Source organism: Scleropages formosus, chromosome 10 (assembly GCF_900964775.1).
Source record: "Scleropages formosus chromosome 10, fSclFor1.1, whole genome shotgun sequence".
Lineage (NCBI taxonomy): Eukaryota > Metazoa > Chordata > Actinopteri > Osteoglossiformes > Osteoglossidae > Scleropages > Scleropages formosus.
The window spans coordinates 7,000,511-7,010,111 of record NC_041815.1 but is presented as its reverse complement, the minus strand read 5'-3'; the positions used below and the strand labels follow the sequence as shown (position 1 = coordinate 7,010,111).

At 39.7% G+C, this 9,601-nt stretch overlaps 1 protein-coding gene across 1 annotated transcript in view; it reads left to right on the top strand.

Moving 5' to 3' along the window:
- The first annotated feature begins 2,864 nt into the window (after positions 1 to 2,864).
- The window catches only part of cntn5 (contactin 5), a 154,658-nt gene continuing 147,921 nt past the window's right edge, over positions 2,865 to 9,601 (top strand). Inside the window, exon 1 of the mRNA XM_018764086.2 lies at positions 2,865 to 3,204. The gene's annotated coding sequence lies outside the window, so the exon portion shown is untranslated. The remainder of the gene's footprint in view (positions 3,205 to 9,601) is intronic.

The window sequence follows — 9,601 nt, the reverse complement described above, 5'->3', positions numbered from 1 at the left end:
TGGAATTGTGACAGTTCTTTTTTTAGATAAAACATATCAGTTGTCCTTGTATTGAAATAATGTGCAAGTAGTGATTTGTTTTACCAGTAATAATAATAATAATAATAATAATAATAATAATAAAAACATTCTGGTGGACAAACTATGGGTACAGGTGAACTGCTGGAATTTTTATTGAATGCAAACTTTTAAAATGATTTTTTAAACTGAGAAAATGATTTGAACATCATCAGACTTTTAGCTATTGTCTCAGTCTCTCTCAATAATCAAGAAGCTTCAGTTGTTTCCCTGATTTTGCGGAACATGATCAAGGTACTTTGACAAAGTAAAATATATGCAGAAACAAGCAAATTAAAACTTAAGCCCTCTGTGGGGACTGCATAGGATTTGCTTTTCATTTCAGTTCATGCTCTCCGCATCTCCAAAACCACACGGAGCAGCTTTAGAGAGAAGCAATTTCAGCCACAGAACACCACGGCACCACCAGGATGTCAGTTTTACAGAACACATGGGGGAAGAGAACATAGCAGCTGAAATGTGATGGGAGATCCCCAGACAGCATGGAAACAATAGGTAGTATAAAACCTCTATTTGCTCAAGGAACACATCCAAGTGAGCACGGTGCTGCAGTCACAGCAAAATGGATCAGATACACAGCAGGTTGGTGCTAAATCTTAAGGGCTGGCAAATTAATGATAAAAACAGAAATAGGCTTTAAGCCCAGAGTGATGTCACGGAGGGCTTTACAGCAGAAGGTGTGATGTAACTGGTGTCAGCAACAGAGGGAGCCAAACAATATTCCTCCTATTATTGATGTTTATGTTAATAAGGTATGTCACTTTGATGGAGAGTGTTTAGGAAGTCTTTAATATCCTTTTTTTATTTGTGTATAATCATTAAAGCAAGTGTTATAATAAAGGAGGTAATTTTAAAGTATGCCTGATCTGCCTGTGTCTTCAATATACTGAAGTATTACAGCACCCCTAGAGGACATTCATATGTACCACTGAAAGATGAAAAACTTTAGTTCAAAGCAGTGTTGGACAGCAGATAGAGTAGTTGAACTATTTTTAAGGAAAAAAAAAAAAATTGCAGCTCTGTCACTAATGATTTGTGGATTGAAAAATGTACAATGAGATTTCTAATACGAATATTAGCGTGGAATGCATACAATTAGAACAAGCCTGATACTTGTTACAGTCAAAAGTTAAAAAAAGGACAATTTTATAAACTGGGATGAATACTGTAACAGGTGCAAAAAAAAAAATATATATTAAGACAATTTTTTTGTCATGTCCCTATTTGCTGGAGAAAAGTAGGAGGACTGGAGTGTGTCAAAGAATATTTTTAGAAGCAGGAATATGTCTCTGGACCGATGGGACAGTTCATGAAGAGGGCTGGTAAATAAATGTCAGGCAACACAATCATTTTGTCCATGTGAAGTAATGGGGGCTAAGATGTGATAATGCCTTGGACCAACGGCTGAGGGTCTTGTGTCATTCAGAATTGACATTGACATTAGGGGTCTGAGCCACACACTGCCTCAGTCCCTGCCTTTCTTTGATGAGTGCAACATGGCATGAAGAGCTTCTAAAGTACATCTATTAATACGTCTCTTAACCAAACCTCAAATGCCTCCCACACTGCTAACAGCCGACAAAGGAGGCCTGACACCCAGCTTTTTAGAAACACAGAAATGTGCTTGTTCTGGTATAACCTACTATTGTTAGACAACATCCACACATTGCATTAAATTAAAGATGATTCTGTGACGCATGCGAGCTTTGCATTTCTGCTCAAGCATACTATGTGCCTATCTATGAAAAAATGAGTAAACATACACTTTCAGGCATGAACAGAAATAAGCATTCAAGCATGTCTTATTCATAAAGGCTATTATCCCCAAATTACTCAGCCTACATTGTATATAAAAATTTGGCTATGATAAGCGTTAAGAAGATTTAGCATTTCCTTCGTACACATTCCACACGATTGAAACCATTTCAGGTACGTTTCGAAAATACATTCTAAGTCAAATATGGCCAGGGGGTCTATATATATTTATTGTGGTGTGAGATGTGATGGGCAAGACAGGTGGATAACACTGCCAGACAAACCTCCGGAGAAATGATTCTCACTATTTATAAAATGAAGCTGTTCCTGTAGAGACAGTGAAAAAGAAGAGAAAAATGTTGAATGAAACACATTGCAGGGAAAAGTAAAGACTTTGACCTGAATGGTGTCTGAACAGTCTAAAACCAGGGCAATTTGAGAGACAGACTGGTGCTGACACTCACCATAATTACGTTCACTTTCGCATCTGGGAAGCAGTTATAATGTCTTATGTGCATAAAGAACAGCGGTTGAAATCCAGGTTATACTTTTTTTGTGCGTGAAATTGTCAGTTCGCGGTGTCTTCACCCCTCTTGGTGAGAGAACAAATTTTATTGTCCAGAGTTGTGTCTCAGGTGAAATTATGTAAATCAGTCTGTGAATATGGAAATGCCTCCATTTTAGGCGCATTTGGACCTTTATTCTAAGAACTGCTGAGGCTGTCCCACATACATGCAAGAGCCAGGCAACATTTATTCAGACTAATCGGTCAGTTTGTAGAAAAAGAAATGCGGGAATAATGTGAGCAGACAGCTCGTGTCAAGGTGTTCTCAAGTGCGCAAATACACAGGAGTCGTGTGCGCTAAAGAGTGCCACAGAAGGGGCTCAGACGGAGTGTGACATGCTGGAGGATGCTGAGCAGCGAGCGGTGCCGCTAAGCGAGAGGGAGGCGGGGGCGCAGCGTGGAGGAGCGCGGCGGCGCGCACGGCTCGGCTGGACCGCAGGGAGCACACGGAGCGCAGGGCACGGAGCGCAGCGCCGCATCGGCGGGAGCGGCGCCGAACCCACGGCTCTCTCATCACTCATCTCATCTTTCGAAGCACACAAGGGTTGGCTGGCCGGGAGTGGGGTGGGGTGGGGGTGTGAGGAGTAGTAACAGATGAAAACCTGGCGGAGGCAAGGCTGAGGAAGCAATGGGTGGATGCGCCGCGCAGGTCCGCTGATCAGTTAGAGACACGGCGGAGCCGGGACTCCTCTGGATACAGGTACACCCTCCTCCGGTACGCCCTCGTCGACCAGGAGCCGTCTGAGCGCCTCCGAACATCCCGCGCGAAGAGCGCATGGTCACGGCTGCGTTCCCCCGCGTGTAGGGTGAGTACAGACACTTTACGATGTTCTTGAGCGATCCACTTGTCACTTTGACAGCGCCTTCACCCTGGCAAGGAATCCCGCGACCCGCCTACAAGATCTCGGAGGAGATAACTTTGCGAAACATGAGCGTTTAAATTGTCGAATACGCATTTTGCGTGCAGGACGCCATAAATACCATAAATGATGATGATGACGATGATGATGGCGATGATGCGATGATGCTGATATGACATGATGAAGGTGGCGGTGGCATTCCCATTTCCCAGTTCCTCCACCACGGTTCTTGTCCATTTCTACACTGGTTATTCTCATTAGACCTCACTGAGTCCCAACTTGGAGCTGCCGGGCCGTTCGATTGCGAGATGCGGGACCTCTTGCGCTCCGTGTTTAACAGGTTGTTCTGAAACTAGTTGATCGCACAAGTCCCTTGCTCGTCCCTGTTTACACACTGACGTGCTGCGTAGCGATCCCTCTGCTCGCGCTGCAAATATTAATGCGAACTGTACGGATTCCTAAAAGGAGCCTGCGCTGCGAACAGGTGAAACCCTGCAGATGTGGCCAGTGCTGCGAGCTGCTGTGTGTTTTCGGAAACACGAAACACTTTCGTTTTCACAAATGCGCACTTGAGAATGTTCTGTTAATTCGGATTAAACCAAAACTGGAACCTGTCATTTGATCTTTTTTTTTTTTCTTTTTCTTTCCTTTTTTTTGCTGCTATAGGAATCAGAAGTATAGAACTATGCATGCTGTTGTATTTTCCAGTGATTTTTTATATTTTTCCATGAAATGTACAGTTCAAATTGTTAAGAAGGGATAGTTGGTGAAGTAGAGTTGTTTTGTAAAGGGAAACGGTGGACAGCAGAACAAAAATGTAAACTATCTAGCTTATTCGTTCTTTTCTCTTTAGGTAGATGTATTTGTGAAAGAGCAAATTATATGTATATATTATGGATGGATGGATGGATGGATGGAACTAGGCTTACTGATTTGTAGTCTTTGAAATTGTGTCGTCATTTAGCTTGATGCTTGACTAATGCCTTTGTGAAGATACAATATGGTAACATCAGTGAAAGCCCATAAAGAAAATGTGCCTTGTAACTTTGAGGACATCTTATACAGTCCAGGTATTCTGGTAATCTCTGCAGAGCAAAGTTCCGCAGCATATTTTCTGTTAGTTTTATTGTAATATATTGCTTCTTACTTTTGGGGCTTTTATGTTTATGTTTCTGGAGATGACACTCCACTGGAATTAATTTCACTGCAGCAGGGCTGTTTGTGAAAGAGAGCAGGTGTGAAAAGGGTTGCGGCTTCCTGTCTTGTTGTCCCATTTGACTGCTGAACTTTGTTTGGCAGAGTGCTTTCACTTTTTACTTATTCGGTGCATCAGAATTTCATTCATGTTTGCGTTGCTGCATCTTTAATGATGGCCTCTGTCGGTTTGGTTCACTTTGACATTATGATGTGCAATAAATGGGCTCACTGGTACTATGAGATTGTATAATGCATGCTAATGAAACATTACTTGAATGTTTAATGACCTGTATCTTGTTTCACACCACAGCTTGCTCATCTATTCTACCACTAAATCAACAAAATTTGAAATACACCCATATGTGGAGTATATTTCATGTGAGTTATGGTTTTGAGAAGCTAAACATTGTATGTTCTCTCAATTTCAAAATTAAAGATGCATAAGATGATCTTTGGAGACTGAATGCAAGATCTGCACTCAAGTGGGAAAAAGAAAGAAAAAAAACATTTTCTTTTTGTGCTTTTTAAAATGGCTTTAAAAGAGCTCTTCAGATTGAAGCCTGACAAAATGGTTCTATCAATACCTGCATCTCGCTTGTCCTCGAGACAGAGTGCTATCAGCACACCCTGGCTCTGGCCCCCGCTCTCGCACTGAGCGTCAAGGCTTTCCTGTCATTCAGCCCAGCCGGGGGGGGTGGGGGGTGCCATTCCAGGCGAGTCCCCCGCTCCACTACAGGTGGCTCCCGCACACCGAGTCTCAGTCAGATCTACGTGTTCTCCCATAGATGACAGAGGCAGCCTCAGAAGAAGCTGGCTTCCCTTCCATTTTTAGTCACCCAGTGGATTGTGGGAATTTTCCATGTGGTCCCAAGAGATGCATCACTTATAGATGGGAGCAGTCCAAACCCCGGCGATGATGGCAAAGCGGCCATCTGTCTCCCAGATATCAGGACCCTGTTATTAGGGCGTGCAGTGAAGAAGCGCTATGTCTCTGGAGCCTGTTGACAGATACTAGTGCTTTGCTTCCAACGACATCTGTTTGTACACGTGTTCCCATGTGTGACCTGCTCCAGTAGTTACCAAGCAACACCTTACACAACTGGACGAAACCCACATTGATGTGAACCACAACTGTTTTTGGTGTCTTCCCAACTAAGGACAACATAAGGCTCATTAGAGATGAGATGAACTATGTTTTCCTTCAGCCCAATTGTTGGCACAACATGTTTCCCTCCTTACACAATGTTCTGCTGCCCAGCTTGTCATCATCTAAATGACTTCAGAGCAGTCTGATTAAATACTCAGTGTGTTTGAGATACTGCTTTCATTTTTTTAAAAAAAAGTCCTTGTATTTTTACGTGGTGAGATTACTTTATTTATGTATTTATTTGCACTTCCTTTCTGGAAATTCTGTCAGATTGCAAAGAAGATGCAGAAATCACAATGAATAATTCACATAACCATACCTTACTGAAGCAGCGTTTTTGACAACATTTATTGTTATATAAATAAATATAAAGTAAATGCATCTAATTATTTTAAGCAATAGAGAAGAGTATATGGTGGATTCCACATTCTGTACTGCGTTTTTAATCTATATATGTATATCCTTTCTTATATATAGTAGCTACTCGTTCCACATTTTCAAAGTTTGTATAATGAAAGCAGTGAAAGTTAGTTGTCTTTATGATCCAAACACCAATCGTTTTTTGACCCAGAGAAGGAATTAGGCAAGTACTGTTTCATGACTAGTCAATTGTTCAGCCTGGAGAGGATGTCAGTCTATAGCAGGATCCATTACTCTAGAGATAAAACAAAAATAATCTAAAACAGCTTTATTTGCACAATTTGCATCAATATTGTCTCTAAATTTGTCATATGCACTTTCTTTTAACCATGCATGTGTCATCATAACTTCAGGGACTGCCCGCGTTGACCTCTCTGTGTCTCCTGGCACTGAACTGGCTGCTGCCTAATTGACTACATCCCGTTATGATGTATTTTTGTGGACTGTAGAGGCTGAGGTCAGGCAGTGCTCCTGGAGGGAGAAAATGGATAGGTCCTGTGTCCTTTTGGGTTGTCAGGAGGGACACACGGCACTTTGATGGGGGAAAAAAAAAAAAAAAAAAACCTGCAAGTAGTTTCCTTATGTCTTCCTTTCATTTATTGTTTTTTATTGAATTTCTCAGTGGCTGAATTGGTGCAGAGATGTCACAAAGTGATGGGAGTAGGAAGGGGATTCATGCATTTGTTTAATGAATGATAGTGAGCGACTTTCATATATTGTGTGTCAACTACATCCAATGCATGTGCATGTGCTAGAAATTCAACTGTCAAAGGCAAAATGATATCTCACTTTTAATAGCTCTCAATTTAATTCTTTGAAAAATTTTAGATCTGAGCTCAGAAAAAATTGGAATGAAGGCAATTATTGGTACTATAAAGGACTCTTCCAACTCAGGTCAACTTAACTGCTTTGGCAGGATTTTCAGACAGTCAAAACCGGTTGCACTTTAATGTCTAAATTTGGACTTTGACTTGAAGAGATGATCAAGAGCAACTTATGGCTCTTTTTTACATTTCAGAAATTAAATAATACCTGTTGTGTTCAGTTATCATCAGTTGTCCAAATGTCAGTGAAAGAATTTTCCATAAAAAGCAGTTATTACCTGTTCCAACATCTTGTTATAGATAAAGTTATTTGCAGCCCTAAAACTGTTTCAAATAATGTTTATTATTTTACACAAATTGTTTTAAGTGACTTGCATTATAGTAATTTCCAGATTTTCCAGATTTTAATTTTCTTTCACGTTATGTGTATTCTGTAAATGTATACTTCGAATTAGTACATATCACTGTTTATCTGCTTTAAACAGATAATGTTCTGACAAGTGCATACCAGTATTTATGTAATTAAATCTGATTCCTAATTAACTCACATATGCAGTCTTTTGGCCATTTGGCTTTTTAACAACTCTTTATTTTTCTTTACTTTTGAAGGCTTCTTTTTGTTGCTTCTGCCAATTTAAGCAGACAGAATTAGTCTTGTTTTTTTTTTTTTTTTAATTATGACATCCAAAAAACACTTTTGCCCAATTTAAAGGTTATTGACATGGACCAGCAGGCACAGGATTGGACCTAATTGAAAGTGACAAATTCATCTGATGCTGTCCTCTTGGGGGTAGGGGGGACAGGCTTGGATAAAACTGAAGTGTTCCAGAGTTGTAGCAAGGGAAGGAAGGGAAAGCATCTCACCAAGATCAGGTAATGGAGTTCCACAAACAGATCTGAGGCTAATAAAGTGAAAATGGCTGAAAGTTCTCCAGGGATTACTTTGCTTATCCCCCAGAAGAAATGCAAAGAAAAAAAGCACAAACAAACAAATAAACAAACAAGAAGGCCTGTGAAACATTTTGAGAGCAGAAAGGAAAACAAAAACAACAGATTTTTGGCTATTGTTGGTTGAGAACCAATTATTTCCTTTAAGTTGCTTTTGAGTTTTTAAAATCTATCTATCTATCTATCTATCTATCTATCTATCTATCTATCTATCTATCTATCTATCTATCGCTGTTGAGGAAACTAGCACAGAGGTGACAGCAACCTTTAACATTTTAATGCCTCAGTGTTCTGGATTTCTGCCTTTGTCCTCTAAGCCTGCCCCGAGATCATTAATTGTTGCTGGCAACATCTGGTCCTTGCTGACCATGTGCTTTTTTACAGCCTGTTTTGTGGGACACACTTGTCTCAACAGTCTCATAAATAAAGCAAAATGAGGGGTAGGATCACTAGCCAGATTTCTATATTCTAGATACACAAGACAATATGTTGCACCCATGCGAATATTACAACAGCTGTACACAAGGACCCAGTCCAAGCGACCTCACTATGAAGCCAGAGAGAAAACCAAATAAGATATAAGTATATTTTTAGTAATGAAATTCTTAACATGGGTTATGGTCCTTTCATTAAAAATGTCAGCTGGTTTCCTTGACATTACAGATAGTTACATTTTCCATAGATAATTATTTTCCATTAATATTAATAATACTTTACAACGAGCAGTTTCACAGCTCTAATTCTGCCTCTGAATCTGAACCTGTATGACGAAGCTCAAAATTACCTCAAATGAATCACTAACAGCTGGAATACAACAGTCCAACAGAAGTAATAGTTACAGTCATTTCATGTGTTCTTTCTTTCATTGATGCAATACTGCAAGACCTCTGGTCAAGGCAATGCTATAATCTGAAATAAAAATACAAAAGCGGGATCTGTTGTTTTTTTTTTTTCCTACCACATTTCTACAGAGACTGTGGCAAGACAGGACAGCAAAAAAGAGAGATGCTTACATTTATATGTTTGCTCAGACTCTATTACAGTGATGAATTATAAATAAGACAGCTTCTGAACTATATGGTGTGCATTTCCAAAGGTGGAAAAACAGCATGCAGGTTTGACTCTTCTTAATGACAGTGAGATGCCTTTAATATATAACTGATCCTAAGTGGTTTGTATCATGAAAGAAAACAGGCTTTAGTAACAACCAATATAACCCCTGGCGATCTGTATTTTATGATGTTACCTACATATTGATCGTGTATTGCTATTTCCCTGTCTCTCCTCAGATCTTACAATTCAGCCTAAGAAATTTTTCCAGCTTTCATACGTTTCTACGTCTTTTTAATATGCCCAGAGAAGGGTTAAATAAACGTCTAACTCATCATTTTATTTACTCTTATTTTGTGATTTTCAGTTAATTTGTTTGATCATTCAACATATAGTAAACAATATGTGAAAAGGCTATTTATAGTTTCCATATTCAGCAGAATGGTTTATTTTCTTCATATTTAAATATACCTAATACAAATGAGGAGATATATGCGCTGTTCCAGAATCATTCTAAAACGTTTGCTGCAATTTCAGAATTTTGGCCTTTGTGAGGGAGCTAAAATCCACTGAGGCACTGTCTAATTCAATTTTAAATCCTGCAATCATTTCAAATTATTGCTTTCTAATGACAGGGAAAAGGGGGATAACAACAATATATTGCAGGGTCTCAAAAGGTGAACCTGAGTTAATTCAGGTAGAGTGTTGAAGGTAGCATAACAGATTCCCATTTTGGACAACTTGTGGCATTAGTATT